We start from the raw sequence: 23707 nt of genomic DNA, 5'->3' as shown, positions 1-23707 counted from the left end.
TCCTCCAGCATTTTGTGCATGTTTGCTTCAGTCTGTGTGTTGATTAAACTAATCAAACTGGTACAGTGGAAGAGGAATTTCTGGAGTGGTCAGAGACAGTTTCTTACAGCAGGATCTTACCCAGGAACAGGCCATTTCAGATGTAATCTGTGTAATGAGGTGTGATTACAGAGAGATCTTGTGGTGAAGGATCCCTGAAGAAGTGATCACAATGAGGGAGAACTCCAGACCACAGATTGAGGGTGAATTCAGGGTCCAGAACCAGTATCTTCAACCTAAATAAGGGCAATTACAGAGACATGAAAGTGAAATTGTCTGGGGCAGATGGGGTAAATATGCTCAGGGACAGGTCAGAAATAAACAGTAGCAGATGTTTAAAGAGACTGTTTGTAACACACAGCAGATGTTGATCCCAATTCTACAGAGGGATCACAGAGAGCAAAGAACCTTCTGTGGTCAAAGGAGGCAGACAAGAGGAGCAGGATTTTTCCAGGAACCAGCGGTAAGACTAAAGCTAAAAACTAACAAGGAAAAAGCAGATAAATCAACTCAAGAATTTGCACTGGTGTTCACAATGGGGACACAACAAACATCCCTCAGATATCTGATGGTGACATTTCATTTCAACATTGTCCCATAATGTGTAACAATCACCATCACAAGGGTGAAACTAAAGGGACTAAAAGCAAACATTTCCAGGTCCCAACGACCGGCACTGAAGTCTGGAGAGAAAGTAGAGACATTGAAGTCTGTGAAAACTCACGGTTTCAGAAAGGTCCCAGTGGAGTTGAAAACCATTGTTGAAGAAGGGTGGAAGATAAAAAGCAGTTGACTGTAGTCCAGTTAACTTCACTTCAGCTACTGGAGTCTATAATCTGTGAAGAAATAACAAGTCATTTAGAAAAGTTTAATGTGATTGAACTGAGTCAACAGGGTTTACAGTCAGATTCACACAGCACAGAAACGAGCCCTTCAGCTCAAATGGTCCACGCTGACCAAAGTTCCCATCTGAGCTTGTGGTCTGTAACCCCCTCACCACCACATTAAGAACAAGGCTATCCTCCTCCTTATCCCATATCCTTCAAAACCTTTCCTTCCCATCTACCTGTCCAAGTACCTTTTTTAATATACCTGACGCAACCACTCCCCCTGCAGCTCATTCCATTTACTGACCAGCCTGTGTGTGGAAAAGTTGCCATTCAGGTCCTTATTAAATCTCATCCTAAATCAATGTCCTCTAGTTCTTGATTCCCCAAAACTGGCAAAAAGACTGTTCTCTTTGACCCACCCCAGGTCCTCATGAATTTATACACCTCTGCAATATCAGCACTCATTCTGCAACATTCCAGAGAAAATTGTCTAAAATGCTTTCCATAAATCTCTTCTGCGTTCTTTCCAGCTTAATGGTGTCTGTCATACAGCAGGGTGACCAAAGCAAATCATTCTGGTCTCCAGTCAATCTTCCAAACTCCAGAGTGGACAAGATCAATTGTGTAATGAGGACACACTTCTGTAAAAACACTGACACTGTATTCCAAGCACACTGAGCTGCCAGAGCACAGCACCGGCCAGTGAGGACACAGACCAGTACAACACCCGGCTCTCTACGGCAAAGTTCAAAGCTGAAAGTAAATATTGTCAAAATACATTTCTGTCATCATACACAACCCTGAGATTAGTTTTCTTGTGGGCATACTGCCAGTTTGTTAGATAGGGGAAGGTTAAACTAATTTGGTGGAGGGGAGGGTGCAGAAACCAGAGTGAAGGCACTCAGAGTAGGATGGAGAGTGAAAAAGCAAAAATAGCATGAAATTAGACTGCCAGGAAGGGCAGGCAGATGATAGGGCATAACTACAGCCAGCAGGTTGCATCAAAGGGTAGCAATATTGTACTCAAAGTGTTAAGCAGATGAGGGTCGGGTGGTAGATATAGAGCACATGGACTCTGGTGAAGCTTTCAACCTGATCAAAAGCAAGAAGGCATACGGGCTGAATAGATATTTGCTAGAAAATATTCAAAATGTAGCATGGTCAGAGAACAGAGAAGCTCATGTTTGAGGGGTATGATTCTGACTGGAGACCTGTGACCAGTGGTGGCCCACAAGGATCAGAGCTGGGAACTCTGCGGTTTGTGAAGTGATTTGGATGAAAATGAAGCTGGGCTGATTTGTAGGTCTGCAGAGACACAGAAATTAGTGGAGTTGTGGATGCAGAGCAAGTTTCACAAAGGATTCAGCAGAATATAGACCAGCTGTAAATGTGGACAGAGAAATGGGAGATGAGCCAAATAATTTTTGGAAGTCAAATTTCTGAGGTTTTCTTTGGAATTCCTCTTCCTGTTGGAGTAGTTGAAATGGTATTTATGGCAATGGCAAGCTCCACCTCAAGATGTTAGAGATCAGGGAGTCAGTCAGTGTCCCTGACAACTTCACATCAGGGATATGCACCATCTGCAGCTCCTGACTGACTGTGTGAAGGAAACTGAGCTGGAGGTGGACAGATTTAGAGGTTCCAAGATGGTGAGACTAGAGATCAGTGAGTTGGTCACACCTAAGGTCAGGCTGCAGATAGTTTAGTGATCACCATGACAGGAAAGGGGAAGGGACAGACAGTTCAACATCTCCCTGTGGCTGTACACTCCTTCAGACACCCCTGGGAGGAAGACAAACCAGAGCAGTTCAGCTCATCAGGTCATTGGTACTCACACCCTGGTCTGATGCTCTGCATGAGGAAAGGACAACAGAGCAGTAATGGCAGCAGCCTTACAGTACAGGGGGCATGCAGAAGATTCTGTGGCAGCAACAGAGATGCCAGAATGATGTTCTACCTCCTGGGTACCAGGGTCAGGTATGTCTGAGATACGTACGATTTCCAAAAGATAAACTTACCGTTAGGGTGGTTGGTAAGGAAGCCAAATGCAATGTTAGCATTCATTTCCAGTGGTCCACTACACAGAAGCAAGGCTGGAATGCTGAGGATTGATAAGGCATCGGCAAATCACACTTGGAGTACAGGTGTCCCCTCTATACAAAGGGTAGAGTGTTCCTATGAAACCTTTCTTAAGCCAAAATGGTGTAAAGTGAAGAACCATTAATTTATACAAGAAAAATTTTCGGAAAAGCGAAAATCCTCTTTGTAATGCGAAAACAGGTTACTAATGTAGGTCTTTTGTAAAAGCGAAGTGGCAAAAAGCAAACATTCAAAGAATGGGGGACAGTTTTGGGCCCCTTATCTAAAAAAGTATGTGCCAGCATTGGAGACCATCCAGAGGAGGTTTACAAGAATGATCTTGACAATAAAAGGGTTAATGCACGAGGATTGTTCGATGGCTCTGGGCCTGTACTCTCTGGACTTTAGAAGAATGTTGGACTTTCATCTAAACCAATCAAATATCGAAAGGCCTAGGATGATGTGGGGAGAGTGTTTCTGATAGTGGGGCCGTCTAGGACCACAGGGCACAGCCTCAGAATACATACTGTTAGAACAGATAAGCAGCAATTTCCTTAATAAAGGGCAGTGAATCTCTGTAGCCTATGTCAGGATGTTGTTCATAGACTAGAGCTCAGCGTTTGACACCATCATTCCCACAGTCCTGATCAATAAGCAATGGAACCTGGTCCCTCTGCAATTGGATCCTAGACTTCCTAACTGGGAGACCTCAATCTGTGGGGATCGGTGATAATATCTCCCTCTCGCTGACAATCGACACTGGTGCACTTCTGGGGTGTGTGCTTAGCCCACTGCTCCACTCTCTATATACCCTAGACTGTGAGGCTAGACATAGCTCAAATACTATCTACAAATTTGCAGATGATACAACCACTGTTGTTAGAAACTTGGATGGAGATGAGATGGCGTACAGGAATGAGATATACCAGCTGTGGTGTCGCAGTCAGAACATTGCATTCAATGTCAGTAAGACAAAAGAGCTGACTGTGGGACTCAGGAAGGGATCCTGTACCAATCCTCTTGGAGGGATCAGAAGTAGAGAGAGTGAGCGATTTCAAGTTCCTTGATATCAGGAGCTCTGAGGATCTAACCTGGTCCCAACATATCAATGCATCTACAGTAAAGAAGGCAAGACAGCAGATATATTTCATTAGAAGTTTGAAGAGATTTGGTTTGTCATTTAAAGCACTCTGTACCTGCTATGGATGTACCATAGAGATCATTCTGACAGGCTGCATTACTGTCTGGTATATGGTGGGGTGGGGGTGGTGTTACTGCACAGGACTGAAAGAAACTACAGAAATCTGTAAAATTAGTCAGCTCCATCTTGGGTACTAGCCTCTGTAGTATCCAACACATTTTCAAGCAGCGGTGCCTCAGAAATCCAATGTCCATTATTAAGGACCAATCCTCCAGGATGTGCCCTCTTCTCAGTGTTACCATCAGGTAGGAGGTACAATAGCCTGATGGCAACCCTCAGCGATTCAGGAACAGCTTCTGCCACTTTGTCATCCGATTGCTAAACAGACATTGAAGCTTTGCAGACTACCTCATTTTTTAAAAAAGATATATATGTTTTATATCAGTTTCTGCACCATTTTTACTCTATTTGATATATGTATAAATTATTTACTGTAATTTATTTATTCATAGAAAACAGAAATCTACAGCACTTTACAGGGCTTTCAGATGAACATGTTACCTACTCTAGAAACTGCCTAGAATTTCCAAAGTGCATAACCCTCTATTTTTCTAAGCTCCATGTACCTATGTAGGAGGCTCTTAGAAAATGCTATTTCTCTGCTTCCGCCATCATTGCCAGCAGTTCATTCCACACATCCACCACCCTGTGTGAAAAACTTACCCCTAACAACCCCTCAGTACCTATTTCCAGGCACCTTAAAATATGCCCCTTGTATGCCTATTTATAAAATATTTATAAAATATGCCTATTTCAGCCCTGGGAATGGACCTCTAACTATCCACATGATCAATGCCTCTCATCATCTTGTACACCCATATCAGGTCACATCTCTTCCTCCGTCGCTCCAAGGAGAAAAGGTCACAATCACTCAACCTATTCTCATAAGGTATTCTCTCCAATCCAGGCAACATCCTTGTAAATCTCCACTGCACTCCTCTTCACATCCTTCCTGTAGTGAGGTGACCAGCACTGAACACAGAATATAGTATTAATGGTAAGACTCTTGGCGGTGTGGAGGATCAGAGGGATCTTGGGGTCCAAGTCCATAGGACACTCAAAGCTGCTGCGCAGGTTGACTCTGTGTTAAAGAAGGCGTACGGTGTATTGGCCTTCATCAATCATGGGATTGAATTTAGGAGCTGAGAGGTGATGTTGTAGCTATATAGGACACTTTTCAGACCCCACTTGGAGTACTGTGCTCAGTTCTTGTTGCCTCACTACAGGAAGGATGTGGAAGCCATAGAAAGGGTGCAGAAGAGATTTACAAGGATGTTGTCTGGATTGAGGTGCATGCCTTATGAGAATAGGTTGAGTGAACTCGGCCTTTACTCCTTGGAGTAGGATGAGAGGTGACTGGATAGAGGTGTATAAGATGATGAGAGACATTGATTATGTGGATAGTCAGAGGCTTTTTCCCAGGCTTGAAATGTCTGCCACAAGAGGACACAGGTTTAAGGTGCTGGGGGGCAGCTACAGAGGAGACATCAGGGGTAAGTTTTCTTACTCAAAGAGTGGTGAGTGCATGGAATGGGCTGCTGGCAACGGTGGTGGAGGTGAATACGATAGGGTCTTTTAAGAGACCTTTCGATAGGTATATGAAGCTTAGAAAAATAGAGAGCTATAGGAAAGCCGGGTAATTTCTCAGGTAGGGACATATTTGGCACAACTTTGTGGGCCGAAGGGCCTGTATTGTGCTGTAGGTTTTCTATGTTTCTATGTTTTTAACTCCGTGGGGTCTGACCAAGGTCTTCACCTCACAGCTCTTGAACAGGTAAGTAACCGGTATGAAATAACAATATAACAGAGTCCTTAAATGAGTGTAGCTATCCCCTTTTGTTCAAGCCCCTGATGGTTGATCGGTAGTAAGTGTTCTTGAACCTGGTGGTGCGAATCCTGAGGTACCTGTACCTTCTACCTGATGGTAGCAGTGAGAAAAGAGCATTGTCTGGGTGGTGAGGATCTTTGATGATGGACACTGCTTTCCTACGGCTGTGTTTCATGTTGATGTGCTCAGTGGTTGTGAGTGATATACAGGGCCAAATCCACTACAGTTTGTAGGATTGGTGTTGGTGTTTGTTACCAGGCCGTAATGCAGCCAGTCACCACACATATATAGAAGTTTGGCAAAGTTTACGATGACATGCTGAATCTCAGAAAGCCCTGAGGAAGTAGAGGCACAGTTGGGATTTCTTCACAATAATATTGATATGATGGGCCTGGGACAAGTCCTCAAAGAGTGACACACAGAAATTCAGTTACTGACCCTGTCCACCACTAATCGTCCTTTGATTACAGGTACATGGACCTCGGGTTTTCCCCTCCTGAAGCCAAAATCAGTCCCTTGGTCTTATTGATATTGAGTTGTCATTATGGCACACAGCCAAGTTTTTGGTGTCCCTCCTGTATGCTGATCAATGCAGCCCTTTGGTACAGCCCACAACAGTGGTGTCATAAGCAAACTTGTAAATGGTGTTGGCAGTGTACTTGGCCACACAGTCATACTGTAGGTGAAAAGTGAGTAGGTGGGGGAGGAGGGGCTAAGCTCACTTCCCGGTTGTGCTCCTGTGCTGATCAAGATTGTGGAGGAGATGTTTTTGCCAATCTGAACTGACTGGGGTCTGCACCTGGGGAAATCCAGGATCCAATTGCACACGGGGGTATTGAGGCCCGGTCTTGGAGTTTACTGATTAGATTTGAGAAGAGGACAGTGTTCAATGCTGAGATGTAATCAATAAAGGGCATCCTGATGTTTGCATCTTTGCTGTCCAGATGTTCCAGTGTTGTGTGAAGAGCCAACGAGACACATCTGATTTTGCTTTGGTAGGTGAATTGGAGAGGATACAAGTCACCATTTAGACAAGAGCTGATATGCTTCAACACCAGCCTCTCAACACACTTCATCATCGTGGATGTAACAGCCACTGGGCAATAGTCATTTAAACAGGTTACCATGCTGCTGTTGGGCACCGATATGATTGAAGCTTCCTTGAAGCAGTTGGGTACCACACACTGCCAAATAGGGAGGTTGAATGTATCTGTGAATACAGCACAGGTCTTCAATACTCAGCCAGGTACTCCATCCAGACCGGACGCTTTCCTTGGATTCACTCTCTTAAAGGCAGCCTGCATATCATCTTCAGATACTGAGACCAAATGATCATCGGGAGACATGGGGGTGTACGATAGTTCCTCCCTCTTCTGGTGGTCAAAGCGAGTAAAGAAGGCATTTAGCTCATCTGGAAGCAAAGCTCTGCTGTCCCCTTTGTCACAGGATTTACCTTTGCAGGAGGTTCTGTCATTCAAATCCTGCCACAACTGTCAAGAATCCCTATTTTATTCCAGTCTAGTCTGGAATCTCCACCTTGCCCAAGAGGCTTTCTGGAGATCACACCTGCACCTCTTGTAACACTCCTGATCTCCAGACTTGAATGCCACTGATCTGGTGCTCAGCAGGTTCTGGATCTCAGTGCTTATCCAGAGCTTCTGATTTGGGAAAACCCTGAGTGATTTTGTGGGGACACACACCTCCACAGATGTTTTAATGAACTCTGTAATGACCCTGGCCTAATCTGTGTGGTGAACTACATATACCTTCTGGATACGCTCCCCGCTGACTGCTCCTGTGGCTCCTCCCACGATTGGAGACACAGCACCAGCCTCAGTCTCCAGGATGTAGTGTAGTGGTCACTTGCTGCTTGTTCTTTCTTCCAGCCATTAAAAACCTACCTTAACCCACATTTCAGAGTTATTGATGGTGCATCAATCGGTCAAATAGTTAGATGAGTTCTTGAACAGGGCTCAGCCTGCTGACTCAAGGCAATCCTGTAACCATTCCTCTGCTTCACATGACCTCCCCTTGGTAATCTTGATCTCTGGAGCCTTGTTCCTTAGGCTCTGTCTTTATGCAGGTAGCAGGATTACAGTTAAATGATCTGACTTAACTACAATAGGCATTCCTTATCCTGGTGTAGCAGTGGCCTAGTGTGTTGGGACCTCTGATGTAAAAGGTTACTACTTCAGAAAAATTTTCTTTCAGGTATTTACAGGAAAATAAATACCATGGAATTGATGAAAAAATACAAACAGCAAAGACTGACAGAGAACTACTGTGCAAAAGACAAATAGTGGAAAAATAAAAAAAATAAATATTACTGTGAAATTCAGTTGTAGAATACTTGAAAGTGAGTATGTAAGTTATGGACTCAGCTCAGAGAAGTTATTTATGCTGCTTCAAGAGCATGACCAGTGTAGGGTAATAACTCATTCTGAACCTGGTGCTGTGGGAACTGGGGCTCCTGGTCATCCTTCCTGATGGCAGCTGTGTAAAGAGGGCATGAGGTGGATGAAGGATGTTGTTGACAATGGGTGCAGTTTTCCTGTAGAAGCACTTCCTGTAAATATACTGGATGATGGGGAGGGCTTTGCCTGTGATGGACTGGGATGTATCTAATATTTCTTGTAGACTTTTCCATTCCTGATCATTGTGTTTCCATATCAGGCTGTGATGCAACAACAAGTCAGGATGCTCTCCACTGTGCATCTATAGAAGTGTGTCAAAGTTTTCAATATCATGCTGATTATAGGCAAAGTTCTAAGTTGTCACTGCCGTGCCTTCTTTATGATGGCACTTACTGCTAGTCCCAGGACAGATCCTCTGAAATGATAATGACAAGGAATTTAAAGTTACCAACTCTCTCCACCTCGAATTCCCTGATGATAAGAGGCACATAGACCTGCACTTCCCTTCTCTTGTAGTCAATGATTAACTGTTTGGTTTTCTTGATGTTGAGTGAATGATTATTGTTGAGGATCCATTTAACTAGACTTTCCATCTCTCTCCTGATGGCAAATTTGTCACCACCTTTGATTCATCCAACAACAGTGGTGTCATCTGCAAAGTTAAATGTGGCATTGGAGTTGTACTGAGCCACACAATCAGAGGTTTAGAGTGAGTAGAGTAGGGGCCAAGCACACAGCCTTGTGGTGCACCAGTGCTGATGGTGATTGTGGAGGAGATGCTGTTGACTTTGAATGCGAATTCTTTCACCGTGATAGTGAAATAAGAATTACAACTGAGGAAGAATATTACATTAAAATAAGCAAAATGTAGGAATTGAAGTTATATACGATCTCTTATAAATGTGAAAATATGGGGTGAAAATTGCATTGTATTGTGACAAATGCATTTGATGTTATAGGTTTTCCAGGGATATGGTTGCAGGCAGATTGGGACTCGGAACTCAGTATTCCAGCATATGCAATGTTCCACACAAGTCTGCACAAATGAAATGAGGAGGGTGCCTTTGTTCATTGATAAGACTAATCAAACTGGCAGAGGAAAAGGAATTTGTGGAGTGGCCAGAGACTGCTTCCTACAGCATAATGTTACAGAACTTACCCAGGAATTGGACATTTCAGATGTGATGGTGTGGGATTAATAAGAGTTTCTGTGGTCAAGGATACCTGAAGAAGAAGACAACAAAACATGGGAGGATTCAAGATACAATTTGAGGGTGAACACCCATGTCCGCAGCCAATGTCCTCAACATAATTAAGGACAATTACATAGATGTGAAGGTAGGGCTGCCTGGGGTTGACAGGGTAAATAAGAAAATAACAGCTCAACAGACGAGCAGTAGTGGATGTTTAAACCACTGGTTCATAACACTCAGCAGACATTGATCCCAATTAGACAGAGGGACCCAGGAGAATGATGGACCAATGGGGTCAAGGGAAACATTAAATCAAAACCTAGAGCACAGATTTTGACAAGGCCTAGAGATAGACTAACAGACTGAGAATAATTCAGGAACCAGTGGCAAGAGCCTCAAGAGCTGCTTTAACAAATATGGAGACATGGGACACATCTCACTGATATATTGGTTGACATTTCAACACTGTGCAATAACTTACAACACTCACCATCATGAGAAAAATATTGAATGAGACTAAAAGTTAACATCACCAGGTCACAATGACCTGCACTCAAGAGTTTAACAGGGAAGTGGCTGGAGAGAATGTGCAGGTAGAGGTTGCTGTTTGCCAGAACACACTGTGTTCCAGGAAGGTCCCACTGGAGTGAAAAACCTCAACTGCTTCCATTGTTCATGTTAGAAAACAACAGAAGGTAATTGTTGTCCTGTTAATTTCACAAGTGTTGAGGGCAAGATGCTGGAGTCTGATCTATGAGGAACTTACAAGTCATTTAAAGAAGTGAAATGTCATCAAACCGAGTGAACAATGTTCAGATTTGCAGCGACACACTGCATGAAAATGGAACTTTCAGTCCATCTGGTCCAGGCTGAGGAACGCTCTCTTCCAGGAGGCACCCATATCCAACTGAACAAATTGGTTCAGATCACTGCTCCACGATGTTTACTCTGCCCTGCGCTGAACTTTGGGCTCTCTGTCTGTTTGCATGTTTTTTTCTCTCTGCACGTTGAGTGTTTGACGGTCCTCTTTTTTTTTGTTTTGTTCCTTTTATGTTCCTTTGTTTCATGGCTGCCTGTTAGGAGAGGAATCTCAAGGTTTTATAATGTCAGCATAATTTTAGTTATAAATGTGCTTTAAACTTTTGAACTTTGAGCACTGACTGGGAATTCCACGGAGCACAATATTCGATGCGGCAGAATTTGTTAGCCATGTCTAAAAGGGGTTCTTTAAGCAGTGTGTGTGGTCCAAATAGTTGGGAGGTCTGTGCTGTTCTGAGAAGTGAGCCAGGTGACTGACTCTTCAGTTCCTGAGCCAGCTGAAGTTGCAACAAGGCTAGGGTACAGCTACTGCTCAGGCATGGATAGTTTACAGGTAGTGTGCAGTCAACCTGGGCAAGAAAGGGCTTCGAAGAGCAGAGCTTCCCTTTGCACAGCAGGGGATGGACTCATTTCACATTCCAAGACAAGATAATGATTCAAGTGACAGATTGCCATGTAACAGTTGCTTTACTAATTCTGGATTTTAATCTGCACGTTTAATGTGCAGATTGTTTTGGCTATTTATACTGTATTATCGTAGTTTCAATGTGGATTAAACAGACAAATAAGGAATTTGAACATAAACAAGTTCCATTTCAAACAGGAGAAAATGTGCAGATGCTGGAAATCCAAAGCAACACACACAAAATGCTGGTGGAACTCAGCAGGCCGGGCAGCATCTATGATAAAGAGTAAAGATTCAATGTGCATTTGAGCAGAGACCCTTAATCATGATTTGAAAAAGAAGAGAAGTCCGATTACGAAGGTGCGGGAGGGAAGGAAGAAGTGAAAATGGTAGGTGATGTGTGAAACTGGGAGAGGGGACGGGCTAAGGAAATAGATTGGTGATAGAGATGAAGGGCTAGAGGAAGGGGAATCCGATAGCAGAGAAGAGAAGACCGTGGAAGAAAGGGAAGAAGGAGGGGATGGACAGGTAGGGAGATTAAGTAGGAGAAGGAAAAGGAATGTGGAATGGTGAAGGAGAGCGGGGGCAATTAGTGGAAGTGCAAGAAATTGATGTTCATGCCATCAGGTTGGAGGCTACCCTTTTGGAATATAAGGCGTTGCTCCTCCAACCTGTTTGTGGACTCATTGTGGCAGTAGAGGTGGTGATGGACTGACATATTGGAAAGGGAACAGGAAGTGGAATTGAAATAATAGCCACGGGGAGATGCCACTTTTCCTGGCAGACGGAGCGAAGATGCTTGACGAAGTGTCCTCGAATCTACATGAGGTTGCTGTGATATACAGGAGGCCACACCGGGACCACTGGATACAGTAGACATCCCCAACAGACTTGCAGGTGAATTTTTGCCTCACCTGGAAGGACTGTTTAGGGCCCTGAATGGTAGTGAGGGAGGAGGGGTAGGGGTGGGTATGACACTTCTTCTGTTTGCAAATGTAAGTTTTAGGAGGAGGACCAGTTGGGAGGGATGAGTGGTCAAGGGAGTCACATAGGGAGCAATCGCTGCGGGAAATGGAGAGTGGGGGTGAGCGAGGAGATTACCATTTGGTCATTATCAGTCTCCGAGTAAACAAATCTGTAAAAAGTGAAATTCCTCTCTTCAAACTTGAGAACAGTTTGATTCAGAGGCCATGTTGTTCTACTTGTGCACAGGTATCTTGGGTTTGATTGAAGAACGACGTTTCCGACCGGCACCCTTTGTCTGGACTGATATTGGTCAGTTATTTTACTATTGTGATGGGACCATGCGGGAACTCACAGTTGACAACAAATGCCCCGGATTAATATGCTCGGAGTGATGGACTCTGTCACTGAGGGTAAAAACGAATAACGGTTCTGAGATACAGATTGTCAGGGATATTTGAGGAAAGAGGCTGAGAACAACGCCCCTTTCTTCTCGGAAGACTCTACTGTCCCGGCCTCACAGCAGTCTGATCTATATTCCACCTTGCCCAATGCCCAATGAACTGATTTGGCGTAAACACAAATGCTTTGTCCGCTTTAATTTGTCTTCTTAATTCAACATTCCCCTTGAATGATGCAATAAAATTTATAACTCCCCGTCGGGGAATTGAACCCCGGTCTCCCGCGTGACAGGCGGGGATACTAACCACTATACTAACGAGGAACTCATGGTTTAGCTTATGCACGTTTCAGACCACACCACAGTGAACAGAATCATCTTGATGTTTGTTTACTGCGATACTGGAGCCTTTCATACGTTTCCTTCCCACAGCAGTCTCTCACTTTTCTCCAGCCTTTCAGTCACCTATTATCTTCTAGGATTACCAAACCAGGCGCTCTCATTCCAGCCCAACTCCGTCTTCCAATCAACATTTTCATCACAGTTATACATTTATATTTCTGCTTTCGTAATGCCACAGGCGGGACACGAAATGTACCTCATCCAATTCTCAAGCCATCACTCCCACTTCAATCAACTTCACTCAAACACGGCTTCTGTATCTCCGCTCTGTCGGGCGATCGCCACCTCAACTGGACATCACACGAACTGCACCACACTGAAGAATCCGACCGACAACATTCACAATCACCTCCAGCCACACTCATGCACTTCCAGCGTCCCACTGCTCCTACCCTCAAAACTCGACTACCGATTCCACAAGTCATTTCAATCCATGGGTCACTCGAAAATTATTATGGGCTGGCCAGGCCAGTCCATCAACGATGGAATTGCTCTCCCTCACATTTTCCCCGGTCAACCGATCACTGCAGCTTCCTGCTCTCACTCTAACCCAGCTTCCCACAACCAACAACAAAACATGTCGGATGATGCGTTCACACGGAGTACTGTCAGTCTACTCACCATCCACTCTCTCATCACCAACCCCCCCCCCCCCACTACGAGAGTAAACTATACACTTTATTGTGATTAATAAATGCAACATACAGTCATAGAATCATGCAAACCCCCTGAAACAGGCCTTTCGGCCCACAATATCCGTGCTGACGATCAAGTACCGATCATACCAAAAACGACCTCACTCAGCAGCTATTTCCTTCAGTGTCTTGATAACTCAAGCACTCGCCCAGACTTAATTCTCCCATGTTGTGAGTGTACCTGCCTCCGCCGGTCACTCAGGCACGGATTCCGGTTTCCGAACACCATCTGCATGAAGTTCTCCGTCTGATGCTCTCTAAGAGTACACCTGGGTTGGACTCTGTGCTTTGTATGAAGGGGTAGCAAATTATCTCAATGTCATGAGGACATGATTAATGCTATCACTTTTCAATGCTATCGTAATACTCCTTCTGCAGAAGCAGTGTTTGGATTATGGGAAGAGATAACGAGTGATTTGGAATGTAAACCGCCCAATGAAGGCTGTGTGTTTTCGTGCTGTGTGCCTGACACCGGTGGAGAGCCGGGTCTTCTGTTCGGCGGGAGATGAAGGAAGGAGACGCCGGAGGGAAGAAGACATCGGACTCGACCCGGAGCGGGACCATGATTCAACATCGTCCGGGAACGTAGGAGGAGGATTGGCGAATGGGAAGCTATGAGCTCGAACTTGTGCACTTCAGACTGTTTTATTACAATTGGCCCTTTCCTTTGTTTTCCCTACTAACCCTTTAGTCAAATTAAGAATTATGTAGCTAAATAGTTTAATTGTATAAGGTGTACTACCTGTTATTCCGTGGTACATTTTGAACCCGGTAACAAATCACACAACACCCACATAAACAGGGGTTTGAGCTGGGCTTGCACTTCTATCTCAGGTGTTTGGCCGGGCCGTATATTGTCTTCCCTAGACTTACGCAGCAGACGGGACTAGACTGCGTTGCCAATAAGTTGCCAAACAAGGTAGCAGGGTCAGAGAAGTCAGAGATCATTCTAAGGGGTGGTGGGATGAGCTGACAACATCGATACCAATGGGGAATTGTCTGGCAGATGGAGTAAAATGCTGACAAGTGCAACGTCATCCATTTGTAAGAAAAAGTACAGTTCGGATGATAATTTAAATGCTGGAAAAAATGCAGAAAGCTGCTGTGCAGGGTGACTTGGGACTGCGATTGCAAACGTTTCGTTCAATTGGTTATCAATCTGCAAATAGAATATTGGCTGGAGAAATTGAATTTAGGAGCAGGGAGGTTATGCTGCAACTTTACAGGGTACTGGTGAGGCCATAATGTCACAGAAATGTACAACACAGAAGCAGGCCCTTCAACCCGTAACTATTTAAATTGCCTAATCCCATCTGCGTGTACCAAGTCTATTGACCTCCATAGCCCTGTCAGCCATGAACCTATCCAGACTTCTCTGGTACATTGAAATCGAGCTTGCATGTACCACTTGTGTTTTCCACAACCTTCTGAGTGACGAACTTTCCACTCATGAACCCTTAAAGCTTTCACCTTCCACCCTCAACCCATGACCTCCAGTTGTCATCCCACCCAAACCTGAGGGGGCAAAGCTTGCTTTCATGTACCCGAACAATGCCCCTCATAATTTTGTGTACCCCTTTCAAATATCCTCTCAATCCTCTATGTTCCGAGAAATAAAGTTCTAATCTATTCAATCTTTCCTTATTACTCTGGTCCTCCAGACCCAGCAACGTCCTTGTAATATGTCCTTTCACTCTTTCAAACTTATTTGCATTCCTGTGAGTTGGCAAACAAAACTGCACACAATACTTCAAATTATGCCTCACCACTGACTTATTCAACTTCAAAAAACACCCCATCTCCTGCACTCCATACTTTGATATGCCAAAAGCTTTCTTTATGACACTATCTACCTTGACACCTCTTTCAACTATTATGGACATGTAATCCCAGTTCCCTTTGTTCTAGCATGCTCCCTACTTCCCCACTGTTCACTGTACCCCACGGAAGTGCAAGAACTCATGCTTGTGCATTAAGTTCGATTTGCCATTTTCAGCCCATTTTACCAGCTGTTCCAGATCCCACTGCAATCTATGATAGCTTTCCTCACTGTCCACAGCAGCCCTAATCTTGATATGAGCCGTATATTTGAGATCCAGTTCAGCACATTATCACACAGATCATTGATATAGATGACAGACAACAATAGACCCAGCACCAATCCCTGAAACGTCTTATTCAAACCATTATGCAGGACCTTGTCAAATATCTTGCTGAAGTCCATGTAGACATCATCCACTTCCTTCCCTTTGTGAACTTTTCCGATAACTTCCTCAAAAACTCTGTAAAATTAGTTTGCATGACCTACCACGCTCGATGCCGATGAATATCCTTAATCAGTTCATGTTTATCCAAATACTTGTAAATCCAGCCCCTCTAAATACATTCCATTTACTTTGCAAATAATGATGTCAGGCTTAAGGGCCTATCATTTCCAGGTTTAATTTTTGAGCCGTCCTTAAAGTGCGCAACAACATTGCTACTCTCCAGTCCTCTGGTAGCACATCTGTTGCAAAGCATGATTTAAATATCTCTGGTAGAGTTCTGGCACTCTTTGCACTTCCCTCCTGCAGAGTCCGAGGGAACACCCTGGGGATTTATCTATCCTAATTTATCTGAAGAGAGCAAACATCTCCTCCTCAGTAATCTGTATAGGGTCCATGAAATAGATGCTGCTTTGTCTCGCTTCTATAGACACTGTGTCCATCTCCTGAATGTGTAAAATACAGGGTGTAGCTGGACGATGCAGCGTGGATAACTTCACTCACTTCAACCCCGAGCAACCTCTGCACTCACTAGCACTCTTTAACTCAGTATTATTTTTTTGTTTGTTCCTTTATTTCTAGTTGCAAAATGTTAGTCTTTGTGTGTTTTATTTCTTTGATCCTATTGCTTTTATTTGTTCTACTCCGAATGTCTGCAGGAAAAAAATCTCAATTACATGGTGACATTGTATGTGTCTTGGTGACAAATTTACTTTGTACGTTGAAAACTGCATTAAGATCTGGCTTTCTTTGTTCAGGAAAGATACTGGGTTTGCTGGATTCTGGAGAAGGTGGAGTTAGTCAATGAGAAGAGATTGAGTTGCCTGGGACTCTACATGATGGAATTCAGAAGAATGAGAGGGGACGTTAGAGAAATATACAAAATTGTGAAAAGGGATGAATGAGGTGGAGTCGGGAATATTGTCTCCACTGCTCAGCAAGACTAAAACTAGGGGATATAGCATTGTGATTAAGATTCAGGGAAATAGATTTAGGATGTCGATGAGGAGAAACTGCTGCTCCCCGAGAGTAGTGAATCTGCAGAATTCTCTGCCCATGGAAGAAATGGACGTGACCTCATCATGGCATTTTTCAATGAAGTTATCAGGAGGTTAGACGAGGCAAAGGCAGTAGATGTTGTCCGTATGGGCTTCAGGAAGCCCATTGACAAGTTCCCGCATTGTAAACGGCATTCTTTGAAAGGTATTCAAGATGCGGTTGTAAATTGGATTACATATTGGCTTTGCTGGAGAAGCTAGAGTGTGGTAGCATATGTTGCCTCTCTGACTAATGGTGTGATGCAGGAATCGGTGCTGTGTCTGTTGTTATTGACCATCTATAGCAAGAGTCTTGATGATAATGTGATAAATTGGATCAGCAAATGTGTCGATGACACCAAGATTGGGGGCATAGTGGACAGCAAGAAATGTTATCAAAGCTTGCTATGGGATCTTGTCCAGTCAAAAAAATGGAATTTAATGCAGACAAGTCTTAGGTGTTACAGTTTGCAAGGAGAAGCAATGGTTGACTTGTTAGGTGGGCGGTAGGGCACTGATAGTCCGTGGGCCAGTAGGGTTGGACAGTACCATCTGAGGGGAATAATGCTCATAGTGATTTTTGGCAAGGTATACATCTCTAGAGTTAGAAAATATGTGATAGCATTGCAACAGTGGTAGCTTTGTTTATGCTATCATGCATTTTATAACACTACCCTAAAATAAGCATGTCTGAAAAGTGGCCAATATAAAGTACAACATATATATTCAAACTAGTGGTACTTTGTCATCAATGATCCCTCAACATTGAAATTTGCAGCAATGATAGCCAAGCTCAAGCACTTTTCATCAAATGTTGTTATGAAATTCAAAATTGAAAACTGTATCACTGGTGGGACTCACCATACAGTGCCCAATTTCAGTAGAGTGAATCATTTCATTTTTAGAAAAATATTTGTCTTTTGTTTATTTTGGAAAAGTCAATTAAAAACCCCAGGACACATATAATTACATGGATTTGTAGATAAGTTATTCAGGGATTCAAATAAGCAATCACTTTTTGTATATATTCCATAATAATATCAGTACAGCAGAAAATGTTACCACACCCCCCAAAAGGTTAAAAAAAACACATTTGGAGAGATTTCTGGAGTTTTATCAATGTCATGATATTTCCATATCGTTGTATCAAATCAAATATGCTTTGGTCATAGCATATAGAATTATAGTACAATGATTCAAATGTGGGGTTCCAAACGATGATAACCTAGGCCCCATTTGGTTGTAAAATGAATATATTTAATCAAAGACTATTTTTCATATTTTATTTTCAATTCTTACATAATCTATTAATAATCATAATAAATTTCCAAGTCTTCCACGTCTTCTACATCTTCATCTGAACTTTCCACACACTCTGAGGTGGATGCCTGGTTCTCACAGTCGGCCAGTCTACACATGTCAGTACACCTGAGGCCATTTGCAACACACATACTTCTTAGGAGTGAACATTTCTTTGGACAGTTACAGGTCAGTAGATCCAGGATGGCATCGGGTGCTGGCTGGCCTTCGATCCAGTGCAGCACCAACTGTTCCGCTTCCTCTACTCTGTCCATCTTCCATCCTCCACCAACAGAGCTTGGCACTTGTGGGTCCTTCTCCAAACAACTTCTCCAGATACCAGCCTTGTAGTTGGCTCACTGTGCATGTTTTGTTTAAGCAGTCCTTGCATGGTGGGAGTTGATGAATTTCGATTTCACCTTTTTTGGCACAGAAATGGTGATACCTGAGCTCATTGACCTTGGTGGTCGATGCTTTGGGGGCATACAGGAGACATGTAAATGCCTCCAGTTTGTCCATCAGTTCTGGGGACAGGCCCCATTCCTGACCAACTCTAAGAATGTGTCCTGACTTTCCCTGTTGCTGGTCAGAAGATTCATGGCACTTGTCTTCCCTTTGCCTGCAACAGGCTTACAGTGTCACATCCTGTATATGTGTGCAACCTGATGAAAGCCCTACAAACCTCTACGCCAACAGTGGCAGCAACCTTCCTGATTGGTTGCTTTGGCCCTCCAAACTTTGAGTTCCCTCTGTAGAATTTGATTTTCCAAGACAATGTCCCTTAATGATACACATTCAGGAACCATTAACAATTTTCCCCTGTCATCTGGAAATATATCTACCGAATTGCCCAGCTCAGATTCCAGTTTCCTACGAATGTGCTTCCTTGTAGAATCTTGCAGGAGTGTAACATGAAAGATTCAAGTTCCGTGACCAAAGAAGTGACTTGTACAATCACCTTGTTGGGTACGATATCAGTTCTGATATACTTGAAAAGGTCTTTATAGGCTTCCCTTTCAATCAAGGTAGAGAGAGTTGTAAAAATAGCTTTTGGCACATTGGACTTTTATAAATCTATGCACTGAGTACAGGATTTGAGGTGTTCTGTTGAAGAGGTAGAAGGTGTTGGTGGGGTCTAATATAAGGTATTTTTTTCAATTCTGTCACCGATCTACCTGAAATTTATCAAGAATATCGAAAGAGCGCAGAGTTTGCACGGTCAGTCAGGAGCTGCAGCTGGTGCACTTCACTCGTGTGAAGTTAATGGGGCACTGACTGACTCCCTGATCTGCCACATTCTGAGACACAGCATGTCCCTGCCATAACGGCCCACTCCAAACTGGAGAGTGATTCTGAAAAAAGAACCACTGAGATTTGACTTCCCAGAGTACAACACCTCATAAGCCATTTCTCTGCCCACATTTCCAGCCGGACTCTGTTCTATTGAATCTTTTTGGCAACGCCTATCACCATCCACATCTGCACCAAATTTCTGTGTCAGTGATGTAGTTTCCTCATTTCTCTCTATAAGCCATTGTTAAGCAGTTAGACAATATTGGCTCATCTTCAGTCCTCTGCAACACTTTGTGTAATTAAAAAAATACTAAAAAGATCTCCGTGAAGGCCCCAGCAATCTGCAATCTTGCCTCACTCACTCAATAACTTGGGATGCATCCTAACAAATCCTGGTAATTTATCCACCTAATGTTCTTGGAGAGTCCCAAAGCTCCCAACAGCTTATTATCAAAGTGCCGTGGAATATCGGTGCATCCTTCCTGATCATTCTATCTGCTATCACTTTCTCTTTGATGGAAACTGACAAGAAATATACATTTGGTGCTTTCCCACTTCCTCTAGCTCCAGGCATACGTTCCCTCCTCTGCTCTGGAATTGTCGACAATCCTACCTTCTCAGCAGGGCCGCTGCTTTTCTAATGTATGCATAAAATGCCTAGGTATTCTCTCCAGACATGCTCAGCAAAATCAGCCCCCTTCCCCAACATCATTGAGCACTGCTATTCTATGTTTAAGTTGCATATTGCTGAACATTTATCAAGGGTCTTGTCTAATTTGCACTCCCTAAACATTCCATACAGGTTATTTTTCATTCTTACTGCTTTTGCAGCATCTCTCATCACCTAATGTTCTCGGATCTTGCATCCGTGTATTTTCCCCTCATGGAAACAATTTGAATTCTGAACCACTTGTCTTTAAATAACTCTGACAGATGAGATGTGAGTTCACTGAATCACAGCTGCTCGCAATCTCTACTCTCGCCAGTTCCTGCCTGACATAGTTTTCGTTCGCCTGGAACACACACACAACGCTGGAGATACTCAGCAGGACAGTCAGCATCAACGGAAAAGTGTAAAACACTTGTCATCCTGATACCCTCCTATGAGAAAAGACCATTCTTACTCCATGTATCCTCACAAAACATGTTCCGTCAAATACAGCATTTAAAGTACATTTATTTTTCAAAGCACTTACGTGTCACAATATTCTACCCCGTGACTCATTTTCTTCAGGCATACACAGTAAATACAAAGAAACACAATGGATCAATGAAAAGCAGAACACAACTAAGACAGACAGACCACCAGTGCACAAAAGAAAACAAATGCTATAAAAATATATAATCAATACGAAGTTAATATCGAGAACATAGATTTGTGGTGTCCCTGAATGTGGATTCATTATTGGGGTGACTGAAATTGTCCCCTCTGCTTCAAAACCCTTACCTTTGAGGGGTAATGGCTACTCCTGAAACTGGTGCTGTGGGACCAGAAGACCAGGAAATGTGTGTCCACGTCCCATTCCCATTCTGAAATGTCTATCCATGGCCTCCTCTACTTGTCAAGCTGAAGCCACACACAGGTTGGAGGAACAATACCTTATATTCCGTCTAGGTAGCCTCCAACCTGGTGGCATGAACATTGATTTCTCTAACTTCTGGTAATGCCACTCCTCCCCTTCTTACCCCATCCCTTATTTATTTATTCCCCCTCTTTTTTTTCTCTCTCTGCCCCTCTCACAATCACTCCTTGCCTGTTCTCAATCTCCTTCTTGTGCTCCCCTCCCCCTTTCTTTCTCCCTAGGCCTCCCGTCCAATGATCCTTTCCCTTCTCCAGCTGTGTATCCCTTTTGCCAATCAGCTTTCCAGCTCTTAGCTTCATCCCTCCCCTCCTGTCTTCTATCATTTCGGATTTCCCCCTCCCCCTCCTACTTTCAAATTTCTTACTAACTCTTCTTTCAGTTAGTCTTGCCGAAGGGTCTCAGCCCGAAATGTCGACTCTACTTCTTCCTATAGATGCTGCCTGGCCTGCTGCATTCACCAGCATTTTCTGAGGATTTACCCACCTTTGTACTCTTTGAGAGCCCAACACTGCCTTCCCCTTAGTAACAAAACACCTGAGAATATCAACTTAGCCACCATCATCTCGTTTTCCCCTATTTCCTTCTCCTTTGTGAACACCAATGAAGGCAATGTATTCATTCTCTACCTTGCATGTTAACTCTGGCTCTGGACATAATCTCCCTTTTTGGCCTTATGTGGTCCTGCCCTCTTCCCAGTATACTATTGTTTCCAGTGTCTGCATTAACTATCTCGGGATTCTCGTTGATTCTCCTCAGCGAGGACATTTCCTGGTCACTGTTCGTTCTCCCGGTTCACACTGTGACTTGCTTCTTTCTTCCTGTATGTTGCTCCAAGGCCTTGTCCAATTTCGGCTTCCTAAATCTTACATATACCTCCTCTCACTTGTTTTAATTGAATACAATAAGACCCATCATCTGAAGATCCTAAATTTCACCTTCCTTCTCCTCCTTCCCCATAGGGACAGGGAAGTCCTGAATTCTGATCAACAAGACTGTCACATGTCAGACCTGGACTTAACCAGAATGATCGGCTCCCAGACTACTCTCTACGATTCCTGCCCAATTCTGTTGTAATTTGCCTTCCCCAAATTTGCATTTCTCCATCTGCAGTTCCATTTTACCCTTACTAATAACAGTCCAAAAACCTCCGTAGTGAAAATCTTTACATTTTTTTCCAAATGTAAGTCCAATCATCTTGCTAGTATCATTTCGCAGCATTAAGTCAACTATCTCCCCCACCCTGGTGGACCATCTACATACTGTTTCAGGAAAACATCCCGAAGACAACCAATAAGTAATGGCCCATTCAAGTCTCAGGCGGTTAGGGAGTCCCAGTCATTCTGGGGAGATTATTCATCCTCTGGAGCTACTGTAGATTTTTATATCAGTCCACAACATGCCGACATATCTGTTCCTCTCTCTCACTGGCTATTTGGAGGCCTACAGTTTCATCCCATCACTGCGATTGCACCTTTCTCATTCCTGAGTTCCACCCTCGTTGTCTCACTGGATGAGCCTCTGGGAAGACGTTGAATTTGTGACATTCTGTCTGATCAGCAGTACAGCTCCCCAGCCTCATTCACCTCCCTCTGGACTGTCTGAATCCGCATCCTGGAATGTTTAGCTTCCAGTCCTGCTTTTCTCTTTACCGGAATCGAAATATGTCTACATTAACTGTTCTACATCGGGCACTGAAATAAACACACTTCTGCCCTTTGGTGCACTGTGCTCATTAACGTGGCTCCACCTTGACTTCCTTTTGGAGTTTATTGACCTCGTCTCTACCTTCCGCTGAATGCGTCTTGATGAACTGTAGTTCTATTTCCCAACTCCACCCCCCCCACCCCGATCTCTGCATGCCACATGATAAAACTCTTCAGGGTGTCTCCAGCGAAATTCCCTGTCAGAATATCAGCTCCCCTTCACTGCAGGGGTAACCCATCCTTCTTGCACAAGTTCCATATATCTTGGAAGAAAGCCCAATGATCTGTATACCTGATGCCCTTTCCCGTGTCCCAGATTGTTAGCTACACATTTAATTGGACGAAAGTTGCCATTTCATTCCTCGCTCGCGTGTGACACCAGCATTAATTGTGAGATCACCACCCGAGAGTTCCTACTTCTTAACTTTCGGCCTTATTCCCTAATTCTCTTTGCAGGACCATGTTTCTCTGTTGTTAGTTCCAATAAGGACCACGACCTCTGGCTGCTCACCCGGCCCTTTTAGAGTGGCCCCTACCTTCTCACAGACATCCTTGGCCCTGGCATGATGGGGGTAACGCACCATCCTGCAATCTCACTCATTTCCACCGATACTCCTATTTGTTCCCCCGCTAAAGTGCTTGCTGAATGTGACTCATATCCATTCATCTATATTCCTGTGTTTATCTGATAGGCTCGTTGTCATGAAAATTACTTCAAAATTCAGTATGCTCTTTTTTGTTTCCGTTCACTTGTATTTATATATGTATACGCAAAGAAAGGAGACTGCACGCTTTATTATAACTTACGATATTAAAGTAGAAAGAAAAAAATAAATACAATAGGAGCAGTGTATAAATCAAAATAACACTTCTCATCCAAGAATCAAGCAGGTCTCAGTGATTGGGGGGATCACAGATGTGATAATGTCACCCATTCTGTTCGATCTTTCGTTCTTTCGCGCTCTCTCTCTCTCTCTCTCTCTCTCTCTCTCTCTCTCTCTCTCTCTCTCTCTCTCTCTCTCTCTCTCTCTCTCTCTCTC

General features: G+C 43.7%; 1 non-coding gene across 1 annotated transcript; it reads right to left on the bottom strand.

The window, feature by feature from the left end:
- Nucleotides 1-12643: 12643 nt before the first annotated feature.
- trnad-guc (transfer RNA aspartic acid (anticodon GUC)) lies at nucleotides 12644-12715 on the bottom strand. The gene has a single exon. It is a non-coding gene; the product is annotated as a tRNA-Asp (tRNA).
- Nucleotides 12716-23707: the final 10992 nt, after the last annotated feature.

The sequence above is a fragment of the Hypanus sabinus genome, chromosome 31 (assembly GCF_030144855.1).
Source record: "Hypanus sabinus isolate sHypSab1 chromosome 31, sHypSab1.hap1, whole genome shotgun sequence".
Lineage (NCBI taxonomy): Eukaryota > Metazoa > Chordata > Chondrichthyes > Myliobatiformes > Dasyatidae > Hypanus > Hypanus sabinus.
Note: the sequence above shows the minus strand (reverse complement) of the source record. Positions and strands in the feature narration are given on the sequence as shown.